General features: G+C 47.0%; 1 pseudogene; it reads right to left on the reverse strand.

Moving 5' to 3' along the window:
* Window positions 1–6018: 6018 nt before the first annotated feature.
* LOC132655521 (U6 spliceosomal RNA) lies at window positions 6019–6141 on the reverse strand (annotated as a pseudogene).
* Window positions 6142–12466: the final 6325 nt, after the last annotated feature.

Here is a 12466-nt window from a genome sequence, read left to right on the forward strand (position 1 = left end):
AGTTAAGGTTGGCCTTGAACTTTACAACCTTGCCTCATTCTCCTGAATGCTGGGGTTGTAGGTAGGCAGTCTGGTGACTGGGTTTCCGGTGGTGTTTACTTGCCTGATTCCTGTTCGGTCCCATCCAGCCACCAACAATATGTGAGAATGCCTTTCCCTTAACCTTGCCAATGCTGTGGTGTATTACCAAGTTTGGAGAAGAGTGAGGAAAGGTGCATTACCTCGTTTTAATTTGGGCTTATGGGCCAGTTGGTGCATTTTCTGAACACTGGATGCCTCTCCTCAACCTCACTGCTGACTTCTCAGTGGCTTGTGTTGCTGCCTGTCCTGGACTGGGTGGAGGAAGCCAGGTGCTTTTCCCTTCCCTCTTCCAGCGTGGCTTTCCTTGGTATGTTAAGGTATACCCCTATACATTCTGATTTCCATCTTTTAAAATATATACTTTCTTCAGTAGGATTCATGCCTTTTAAAAACATGTCTTCACCTTAGTTTTTCTGGTCTTTGAGCAGTAGAGATAAGTCCCTCATATAATCTGCCCTTTAACCATTATTTGTGAAAAGCAAACTGACAGAGGGCCCATCCAGAGGGCCAGCAGCTCTGGGAGGGGCGCATGTTTCCTGATGTCAGTCAGGTTCACTGAGCCGCTCTGCCCCCAGTCACTACTGGTCAGTTCCACCATTCAGGTCTGGGAGTAGTATGGCTCCCTAGGTGGGTCCTCTCACTTGGGCGTCAGATGAGAAAGCCTAGTGGAGGCTTAGTTGGGGTGCTTCATGCTGGGAGAAGCCACATTTCATGCTACTCCAGAAGGATTTCTGCAGCCTCTTTCATTCACAGGAACGGTTCTCCAGAGTCTTGCTTCTATGTTTTATGTCAGGAACCTTCCATGAGCCTCACAGAGGCACTAACGTGCCCTAGGAGTCAAACTCAGAAATGACGAAAGGACCTTGTATTCATTCCTGGGTTTTACCTTGAGTTGTGAGTGTTGCAAGGAAAGGTTGCCTCAACCGTAATGTCAGGAGGAGTTCAGCCTGACCCCGCTGACTTTGCATTTCCTGTCAGCAGAATATAGAGGCGTGCTTGTCTGATGTCACACATCCAGTGACAGACTCCACACAAGGTGGAGTATAAGGTCTTCCTAGAGGTGGCTTTTCTCTGTGGAGAGTAGTTTCGTAATGGGTTTCACTACTTCCACGGTGTTCTACTTGATGACAATGTTGGGGTTATTTTGAAAGGGAAAGTCCTCAGATTCTGGTTTTACGTGACCCATGTCTGGAGAGTACCACAGAGTTCAGATTCTAGAACTCAGTTGTGACCATAAGGGATTACATGACTGAATGCGGTGTAACAATCAATTTCTAAGAGCGCAGTGATGAAACGTGAAAGTGACTCTGAACGGGGTATTCCTGGCTCCACTGCCACAGGTCTGAGCATCTGTGCACATGGCACATGCCACCACATCACAAGCAGGCCAACAAACTGATACACCTTGGCACAGATTCAAGACTTATATGCTATGAATTTTAGTGTTTTTACACTACGTACTAATGTAAAAGGAATGAATTCTTTGTATATTAATTAAAGCAGGAAATTAATATAGAAGCAGGTTTTTTTGTTTTTGTTTTTCGACTTTCGAGACAGGGTTTCTCTGTGTAGCCTGGGCTGTCCTTGAACTCACAGAACTCTGCCTGCCTCTCCTCCCCGAATTCTGGAATTACAGGCGTGCGCCACTGCGCCCAGCTGGCAGCAGTTTTCTTGGACCAGCTAGTTCCCCAGGGATTGACACAGACTGTGGTTTATTATTAAGCTGTAGGCACTGTGCTGGGCAGATTCTGAGCCATTCTAATCCTCATACCTTAAAACCCACATAAAAGCCAATCATGTGCCAATCTGATGATTCCCAGGCGGCTTCTGTGCCCTCAGTCTGTCCTCATGACGCCCTTTCCTTGACCTTGGAGGACCTTGAAACTGTAGGAGCAGCTGGTGATGAGCATGAGACAGATGTAGGAATCTCATGATACTAACAGGCCTTGCCACAGTCATATAAATGAGGGCCTGCTTGGTTTAATTCATAAAGTCAAGGCTAGATAGTCAAGAGGGCTTAGAAGTTGTTCCTCAGGATATTACAGCCTGCAGATGCCTGCAGCACACTAGTGATCAAAGGGCCAGGTTCTCTCCAGGAAGACACTGTATATACGTCATCCATAAGCCATCCGCACAATACAGGTAGAGGATCTGGAAGGCCCCCGAGGTTCCATCTGTTGAAGGGTTGGTCTCCTGGTGGTAGTCTTGGCTGGTCCCGGCTTGCCTTGTAGACCAGGCTGGTCTCAAACTCAAAGGGATCCTCCTGCCTCTGCCTCACTGAGTGTTGGGATTACATGCATGTGCCACTGCACCTGACTAATTCTTAACCTGATATTATATAAATAAAGGACACAGAAACCTGTTAGATTTGTACTAGACCTTAATGCCCTGGGGCTGGGCAGATATTAACCGTCTAAGCTGTCTTGTCTGCTCCTGAGCCTAAACCTCCATAAATACTTGCACATGTTTTCCATCTGAGCTGCTTCTCTCCATCATGCCAATCCTCAGAGCAAGCTCCTCCTGGCCACATGCTTCTAGTTCACACTAACCCATGTAGACCTGCTGTCCTTTCTTCCTCCTTCCTCTGTCCTCTTTGTGGTCTCTGCTACCCACAAGCCCGCAAACCTTGGCTCCACCTACCTCTCTGCCCAGTCCTGGCTGTAGGCAATTTTATTTAGCCACTCAGGAATAATTTGGGAGGCAGGGTTAGCACCATGTCATTTTGGATCAGTGACAATTTGCTCATGAGGATCTTGGGGGGGCAAACAGTTAACATTTGAACACTTAATAGCTGCAGATCAGTCCCAAGGGGATCTATGTTGGGGTTGGGGGTTGGGTATTGAGGATATGCCCTGGAAGGAAGCTGTGAGACCTAGCCCCTTCTCTTTTTCACTCCCAGGCTTGGGAAGAGCTGAGTCCTTTGCCCTGTCGTGAGTCCCACCATGATGTGCTGTCTTGTCCCAAGCCCAAAGCTTCCCAGTCACCCAACCATGGACCTCTAAGTCTGTGACCACAAGAATCCTCTCCTTGTAAGTTGATTATCTCGGGCATTCATTTTAGTGGCAGAAAACAACACAGAACGTTCTACTCCCCTCCCCAAAGCCCCAAGCTCCTGTTTCCCAACCCATCCATTGTCAGACCAGCCGTCTGTTCTCTGTCACAGCACATCAGTTCAGATTGCCTACACTTCTGTTGAAGGGGCCATGTGGCACATCCTCTTGGAAGCCAGTGTCATGTGAGCATGTCAGTTGTTCACAGCTTCCTTTTAGGACATGCCCTGAACCATTGTCAGCGATTAGCCTGTGTCAGAACAGAGACCTGCACCCAGTGCCATGTCCTTCCGTGGAGAAGCCTGTGGGCTAGACAAGATTGGCCAGGTGGACATGCCATGCTCTGGGATCTCAGGGACCTGGGCATATTGCCTGGCTCCAGTGGTGCCTCTGCCTGTAGGTTTGATGTTCTGGCTTCAGGAGAAAATCTGATTTCATGTTTGATCAATACTGCTGCCATTCACACTTGTCATTTTCTTGCTTTTCCCCCTGCGTAGTAAATATTAGATTAATCCTTGTGGATCTCCTTTAGATCAGACTCAGCGTGGAGTGGAATTTGCACAGGGATCAACCTAATATGAATGACTGTGACATAGACTGCCAGCTATCTTTGGCATCATGAAAGTTAATCTTACTTGTCAATTTGATGGGACCTAGAATTACCTTGGAGACAAATCTCTGGGCACGTGTCTAGCAGTTTTTCATACTTTACATATTAGTGATATTCTGTGTGCTAGGGTTCTGGACTGTATCAAAAGGAGAGTGAGCATTTCCTTCTGACTGTAAACACAATGTGAGCAGCTCGATTACATTCTTGCTGCCAGGCCTTCCACACCCTCCTGGATGACCCCTTGAACTGTCATCCCAAATGATCCCTTCCTTACATCGCTCAGGCCCAGTGTTTTATAAAAGCAGTACGAAAACTAATAAAGGTATGGACATGCCCTAAAAGCCCTACAGTTTCCAACCTCTCTTGACTGAGACTGCAGCAACCATTTGAAATAGCGAGGCCCATGAGATTTGAGGAAATGCAATGTGCCTCCTGGAGTGGTGCCTTCTGCACACAAGAGTGGGAATCTGGAAATCACAGCTCTCAGCACAAAAGGGCTGGGGTAGCTGACAGCACCTGGCCCTGGTCAAGCAGAGCAGTAAGCAGCTTCCTGCCACTGCCGGATTCATGCTGCACAAGAAAATCAAGAAATAAATCCCTCATTTGTTGAAACTGCTGTTTTGTTTGTGTTGCTTTGCCTTGTTTTTGTGAGCTCCGAATCCCGTCTTTGACAGGTTGAATTGTCCTTGCACTCCTAGGGAAAAGGCCTTTGCTCACGGCACTTTTAAATGAGGAAGCTCACACTTTCAGATGTGCAGGAAAAGCAAAGACTGTTTTGAGCAGCTTCATTAAGCTTCCTTTTTGTCATTTTTTTAAAATCATATTTTACAGCAAACCTCAGGCTTTGCACAACTTACCTCATAAATTCTCTGAATGTGTTTCTAATCACTCAGCTAGCTTAAGTGAAATAAAACGATCACTATCCTTAAAGATGTGTCGGGCATGGTGTTACATGCTTGTGATCTCAGCACTTGGCAGGCTGGGCTTATTTCAGAAAACATTCTGGACAGCAAGACACCTTAGCAATTGGAGCTCTCGGCACAGAACAGTGAGAAACTGAGTTTGATCTCTGGAATCCACATACAGATGGTGGTGATCCAGCTTCCAAAGCTGCCCTCTGACCGTCACACGTGTCTATGTCACACACACAGCACCATTAACAACAAAACCCTTCCATTAATGAGCTAAAACGCTAACATGTGAAACAAAGCTGCTTTAAGTAAACAAACCTCTTTTCATGCCAGACTCAAGGATGTTGGTATTATTAAACTTGTTACCTGATATATTTCATTGTCAGCTAATTCTGTGTTTCTGTCTGAAAATGCATTTTCACAGCTATTTTCTTGAATCTGCTTTCAAACGAATTAATTCATATGTTCTTTAACACTTTCAATATTTAACAAGTTCTTTTCTCTCCCACAGGAATCTTTTGAAGACACTGGGTGATTTGAGACACTTTGTACATTCACCATGCATTTTAATTCCTATTTGTCTATCTCCCGTTCCTACTGTAGATAAATAGAGGCTAGTTAAGATTCGTATTTCATTTTCCTCAGGAACACTGAGTGCTCCTGTTGTGTTGTGGGTTTTGCAGGTGCTTTAATGTTTCCTGTGAGTGATCAACAGTCTTAATGATTGTTATCTAATTGTTTTATTAATTCTTTGAGAGTTTTATACAATGTATTCTGGTCATACCCTCTCCCTCCCCTGACTCCTCCCAGATCCTCACCCACCTTCCTACCCATCCGACTTCATGTTTGTTCTCTTTTCCTCTCTCCTCTTCCCCTCTACATTTGTTTTTCTCTAAACTCATCAAGTCCAGTTTGTGTAGGCTGACTGCTCCTGGGTGCGAGGCCTGCCCTGGAGTGTGCTTGAAATACCAGGTGTGGAAAAGTGATTTCTCTTCTTGCAGCAATAACATACTGCTAGCTCCTCAGCTGCCGTGGGGCTCTGTGCTTACATCCCTTTCTCTTGGCTGGAATTTTGTCTGTCTTGAGCTTGTGTATGCCATCCTAGCTGCTGTGAGTCATGTGGGCATCTTCCCTGTTGCTTCTAGAAAACACTGTTTTCTTGAAGCCACACACTACCTCTGGCTCTTATAATCTTTCTGGCCCCTTTTCTGCATAGATTCCTCATCCTTGTGGGGACATCCCATTTAGGGCTAGGCACTCTCAAGTTTCCTGTTCTCTGCATGTTAACCAGTTGTGTGCCTTTGTGTTAATTTCCATCTACTGCAAGAAGAAGCTTTGTTGATGAGGGTTGAGCATGTACTGGTCTAAAAATATGGAATCCTGCAAGGATTTGCATGTACAAGGATTTGCATGTAATCCTTGCTCAGGGCTCAGGCCAATCTTCTCTGTTTTGTTGCGATTTTAGTATATGTGCTACCAAAACAAGGACATATACATTATTTTTATACTATGAATAAGACTTTTTTAGATAAGGATTTTTTCTAGATCCATCATTCTTTTGTATTGACCATGTACACTTTTATTATAAAGAAAATTTTTTTCTTCAAAAATCATTCAGTGACTCAAATATCTGATGCATCAAGGTCAAGAATAATATTTTGATTCCTCCACTGACCAGCTTTTAAAAGAATGACTTGGTGCCAGAATCCTTTTGTTATCAGGAATGTTTTCTTTTCTTTTCTTTTCTTTTTTTTTTAAGATTTATTCATTATGTATAGTGTTCTGCCTGCATGTACACCTGCATGCCAGAAGAGGGCACCAGATCTCATTATAGATGGTTGTGAGCCACCATGTGGTTGCTGGTAATTGAACTCAGGACCTTTGGACAAGCAGACGGTGCTTTTAACCTCTGAGCCATCTCTTCAACCCTCAGAAATGTTTTCTAATATCATTATGAGTAAATGTCTCTTTGTCTTTCTTTCCCTCCCTCCCTCCTTCCTTCCCTTCCCCCTTCTCCCTTTTCTCTCTCTCTCTCTCTTTTGTTTTTTCAAGACAGGGTTTATTTGTGTATCTCTGGCTGTCTTGAAACTTGCTCTATAGACCAGGCTGGCCTTGAACTCAGAGCTGCCTCTCTCTAATCCCAAGTGCTGGGACTAAGGATGTGCACCACCACTACCTTGCATGTCTTTGTACTTCTGAAACACTTTATTACATGTTGGTCATTATTTTTCTTTTTTGATGCTCAAGTTTTTTCATCTTTAACTTCTTCAAGTTTTTTATTATTTTGTTTTGAGACAGTCTAACTTTTGATCTTCCTGCCTCTGCCATTGAGTGTTGGGGTTACAGGTGTGTACCACCATGTGTGGGTAAAACACAGATTTGCTCCTATGGCCCTTTACAGGACCCCCCCCCCCCCATCTCCTGACAATGTCTTATGCCTGGATTCTGTGCAATGGTCATGGCGATGTCATTCAGTATTTAAGACCAAACCTAAATCCTTTGTTTAGTCTTTTATTAGTGATGAAACTTATAGACTTTCAGACTTACTTCTCATCTCTCAAACTGCTACTACCCATCTCACACTGACAAAGACCACATAGGAGGTGTTGACATGTAGCCACAGATGCTCACTAATAATGCACAGACCACCTATGTGAGGGAGTGTGTGCCTGGGTGCTGCAGTAGCACACAGGAGGCTCATGCTTTAACATGGGGACAGTACATGGTACAGTCTGGGGATTTCTCTTTCATCCCGGAGCCACTTGATTCTCAGATGCCACACAGTGGAGACCCACAGTCCAAGTCAGGCGCAACGCTCTTTGACTCTGGTGAGAGATACATCCTTAGGCCTAGGAAGTAGGCCCAGCTCCATTGTCAGAGATGCAGACTTCTCCACAGACCTCAGGAATTTAGTTAAGGCTTTTTGTGTCCTTCCTAATCCTCAGGCTGAAAGGCAAATTGTACATGAGGCCCTCCCAATTGCTAATGAAAACAGAAAGCCTCCCTGTAGGAACACCAGTGAACTGAACACAGCCCAAAAAGGTGAGGGATAGCACACCTGGGCTCATGCAGCTTGCAGGCTGCCCAGAAAGGAGCTGGTCAGCAGACCACAGCCAGCGCCTACAGGAGAACATGGTCCCAGGCAGGCTGGACTCTTGGCTCGGTGTGCCATGGGCGTGCCAGAGGCAGCATCCTGGCTGGGCAGTTGGCTGGCGATAGAAGAATGCTCAGGATGTGGGCATTCCACGGTATTACTTTATTGCTTCATCAGACCATAGAAATTGTTACACCATTTTGGGGGAATGTGGCTGCCCTGGAGTGCTGGTGTCAGACTGATGGCTGTAGTTTCAGGTCTCCTCTCTCTGGAGCCTTCTCTTTGGGAATTCCTGCTCACCAGGTGTTCTGGCCTCCACCCTGGGCTGGCAGTTGGGTGGTATCCTGGCTGCAATGGCCGACCTTACCCTGATGAAGGTTGAGTGCCGTCTGGGGAGCTGACTGGAGGAGATTTTTTTTCGGTGTTAAGAGACAGGGTCTGTCTGTGTTTCCCGGGCTGGTCTTGAACTCCTGGGCTCAATTCATCCTCCTGCCTCCAGCCTTTCAGGTATCTGGGTGTATTCTACCATTTCCTGGCTGGGGGAGGGACCTGGAAATAAGGTTGAGGACTCAGGTGTAAGTGAGGCCACATGTACCCCAGCTTAGCTTTGATATGCAAAATTTTAAACCGAAAACAATATAAGATTTTCTTTGAAATTAAAAAAACTATAACCTGATTGGTGCTTCAGGAGGTTCTAAATGTTTCTTATCATTAATCACTTGTTTATTAGTAAGGAGTTTGTGACAACATCTCCCACCTCTTACCGGGGATGCCAGGTTTCTCAACCCGGTGACTAAAAGCGACCACCAACTGCAGACCTCATTAGAAGGCAACTGGCCAAGAGTCCAGGAAATGATGTAAACAGGGACACTACCTGGAGCCATGAATATTGTGTTGGCTAGACTTAGGACAGTCGACACAAACTGTAGTCATCTTTGAGGAGGGAACCGCCAATGAAAAAATACCTGCGAATGATCAGGCTGTGGGCCAGCCCACTGAGTATTTTCCTAATTAGTGATTGATTGGGGAGGGCCCAGCCCATTGTGGGTGGGGCCATCTCTGGGCTGGTGGTCCTGCATTCTATAGGGAAGCAGGCTGAGCAAGCCATGGGGAGCAAGCCAGAGAGCAGCAACCTCCATGGCCTCTACAGCAGCTCCTTCCTCTGTCCTGACTTCCTTCCTGATGAGCAGTGACATGGAAGTGTACACTGAATTAACCCTTTTCTCCTCAACATGCTTTTTGGTCACAGTGTTTTGTGGAAGCAATAGAAACCCTGAGACAAACACCAAGGGCTGAGTCTTGGTGCTGTCGGTACACGGCCACATCAGCCTCATCCTGCCTAACTGTCCACTCAGGCCCACAATCCCAGGAAGTGGTCCATTTGGAGTTGCTTTGGTGTGCAAGACTTGCTCATGACCACTCAATGGACAAGCATTCACGGAGGAGACATCCTAAAGGAAGAGCAGCGCTCACTTGGCTATGAAGTGGGGGGTCTGTGCAGTCAACAGCAGCACCAACACTTTGTCTACTCCCTCCATTGTCACTACCACGGCCATGACCACCACCATCCCGTACAGTCACTACCTCTGTTATCTCCACTGTCATAACCACCAGCATTGCCACCACCACTCTGTCTCCACCACCATCGCTATCCGCATTATCACTGTAGCCTTCATCCTTGCAACAGTCACTGTCACTGCTTCACCACCACTGTTACGTATACCCTAAGCATGCCAATAGTTTCCACCAACTCACCCCACTATCACCAACCCAGCATCGCTACCCCTATCATCTACACAGCCCCGTGACTGTGTGTGTGTGTGTGGCCCATGGAGGACAGGAGCACCAGATCCAGGTGGAGCTGGAATTACAGGCAGTTGTGAGCCTACCAAGAGTGCTGGGAACCGAATTCAGGTCTTCTGCAAAAGCACCATGTGCTTTCAACCTCTGAGCCACCTCTCCAGCTTTGTGACTTTTTAAAAAGCAGGAAATCAGAGGCACAGCAGACCCATTTTGGTTTCTGGTCCTTATTGCACACCACCACACTTCTGGTCAGCTTTGGTGTAATCCAGAGCACTGACAAGTGCAGTGAGGTCATCAGACCAAGAGTCTACAGAATACGGATATGAGTCTGTGACCAGGAGCAGATGGGGCCTGTGAAGGGGCTGTGTGGGCCAGGGCCTGAATCCTTGATTTAGGATTCAGGTTGTGGATGAAATGACACCACGGGAAAACAAAGACCTTGATGACCCCAGACGTGGCACGTTGTGAGCCAGGTGCTTATCAGCACAGGTGGCAGTATCTGACAAAAGCAAACTAGGACATGGAGGTTCATTTCATAGTTTCAGGATGCAGTGCAGTGGGAAAACGTGGTGGCAGGACCATGAGGTCATAGTGAGCTCACAGTGAGGAAGGTGAGAGAGAGAATGATCGTGAATGCTGGTACTCCACTTGCTTTCTCTTTTTCCTTCCAGTCCAGGACCTCAGCTCATTAATTAATAGAAACTCCCACACACGACCGAGGCTTGTCTACTTGGTAGTTCTAGGTTCTGTCAAGTTGACAATATTTACCATCACAGAGGCCCTTTCCCATCAAAGGGTTTGGAGAACAGCAGCAGGTTTGAAAGCTGCATGTGTCAGGTCAAACACACAAGTCCTAATGGTGACTCCCTGATTGGCCAGCATGGCCTTCCCTTCTTTCCAAGCTACCTCAGACTGCCCCTTGCTGCTCCTAACAACCTCGCTCTTCCCCGTCTGCCTTCTGTGTTCTCTGTCTGTCCTGGTCAGGGTGAGGAGCCCGGGCCAGGAGGAGCAGGTGGTGCAGGCTGCACATTCTCTTTACACCTCTTCCTAGCTTTTATTACTATTTTCCCCATGGTGTAGGTGTGTGTATGTGTGTATTAGGAGTGTATATGTGTGTTTGTGTGCATGTATACCATGGCATGGAGGTCAGAGGAAATCCTTGCTGTCAGTGCTTGAAGTATAGCTTGAGGCATGGTCTTCCTTTTGTTGTTTGCTATAGCATATGCCAGGCTAGTGGGCCCACAAGCTTGCTTCCGGGTTCTTGGCTTCTTCTTGAAAGGATCACACAGATTTGCAAATGTAGCAAGGTCATTTTTATTCACAGTAAAGCAACAGTACAGACTGAAGAGGGATCTGTCCTGGTTGAGAGCTGGCTGCGAACGAGGGTGCTCAGGGACCCAATTACTGTTGGGGGCTTCCTTTTGTGGAGCTCAAGACGAGGAGGAGTCTGGTTCTTATGGAGTCCAGTGGGGTGCTTTTCTGTTTTGATGACTAGATAAGGTCATCCTCTGCATACCTCACATGATTTTACTTATATGCATACTCAATTGTTCATAGATAGAACATAGTAAATAGAGTCTTCCTAAAAGTTCACCTGAGGACACAGTTTTCTTTGTTTTTCCCTATTGCACATGCACCCAAACCAGTTCAGGCTGCCCCCAAGAATGTATGAGGACCACATTTGGATATAAACTGTCCAAGTCTGATGGTCATTACGGGGAGCAGAATTTTATCCTACCGTTCAGAGCAGGCTGAGGTCCAAGGCTGGAGGCGCACTGTCCTCAGAGAAGGAAATGTGTGCACAGAGCAGGTAAATAAAGGAGCCAGGCTCCGGAGCACACGTTAGAAGCAGGAATGTGTGCAAGACTTAAACAGGTTAGCGAACTCTTCCCTATGCCCGACTGCCTCGCTTCTGGCGATAATCCCATCTCTGCCTCTCATCTTTCCCAAGGAGCGGGTTTACAGACACTGTGCCTAACTTTACAAGGGTTCTGTAAACTCAAGTCCCACACTTGGCTGAGAACTGCTTCACCTACTGAGCAATCCCCCTCCTCTACCCCCCCCCCCAAGGCTGTCCTTGTTGATAATCGTCGCAGTCCCTCCTGTGCCTGTGCTGTTTTTACTCTTCCTCTTGGGTGTTTTCTTCTACCTTTATGTTGACATTGGGCTCTGAAGTTCAGGGCCATTGCAGTGAGATAGGACATTACTCAGGAGACTGTTAAGCAGCAAGTCAAATACTGGAAGGACAAACAATCCCAGCCTAGAGTCTGCTGAACAACAAACAAGGCTTAGATGAGGAGAGAGACACACAGCCCAGAACAAACAGCACTCCAGGATGTAGGCACCTGCCGCCCTGGTGAACTCCTTTGGCCTTCCTGGTACTTAGCTGCCTATGGCTGCGACAGATGGTGTGGGCTCTGTACGTCACACCTGGGTCAGTTCAGTGTGGTCAGATCTGGCTGTGGGGAGTTGGCCCTTCCTCATGGAGATGTTCTGCCTCTCACTCAGGTGAGTGCCAGGCTACTTCGCTGTTCCTCCGTACTGGAGAAACTGCACACGGCATTAGGAAAAGCTGAGAAAGCGTTCTGTGAAAACTCCCTGAACAGACGCGGGCCCCCAACCTTGGTGTCCGAGTAACCCTGTCATCAAAGACGGAGCCTGTTGTCTGTTTTCTTTTCCTGTTGCTTTTGTCCCCAAATTCATGATAAGACTGTTAGGGTCTCGGAGGACGCCTCTGCCCACCCAGGCTGTCAGGTGTCACTCCGCTCCTTCATCCTCCCGCGCCCCTGAGCTCACTCGTGTTTTGGCATCCTGGATCACGCATACTCTAGATGGGCTGAGGCCTGACATCTGCAGTGGTTCTTGGAGTCTGCAATAGAATCAGTCTCATAGATGTCTGCTCAAGAGCCTTATACTG

This window comes from Meriones unguiculatus, chromosome 7, assembly GCF_030254825.1.
Source record: "Meriones unguiculatus strain TT.TT164.6M chromosome 7, Bangor_MerUng_6.1, whole genome shotgun sequence".
NCBI classification, from domain to species: Eukaryota; Metazoa; Chordata; class Mammalia; order Rodentia; family Muridae; genus Meriones; species Meriones unguiculatus.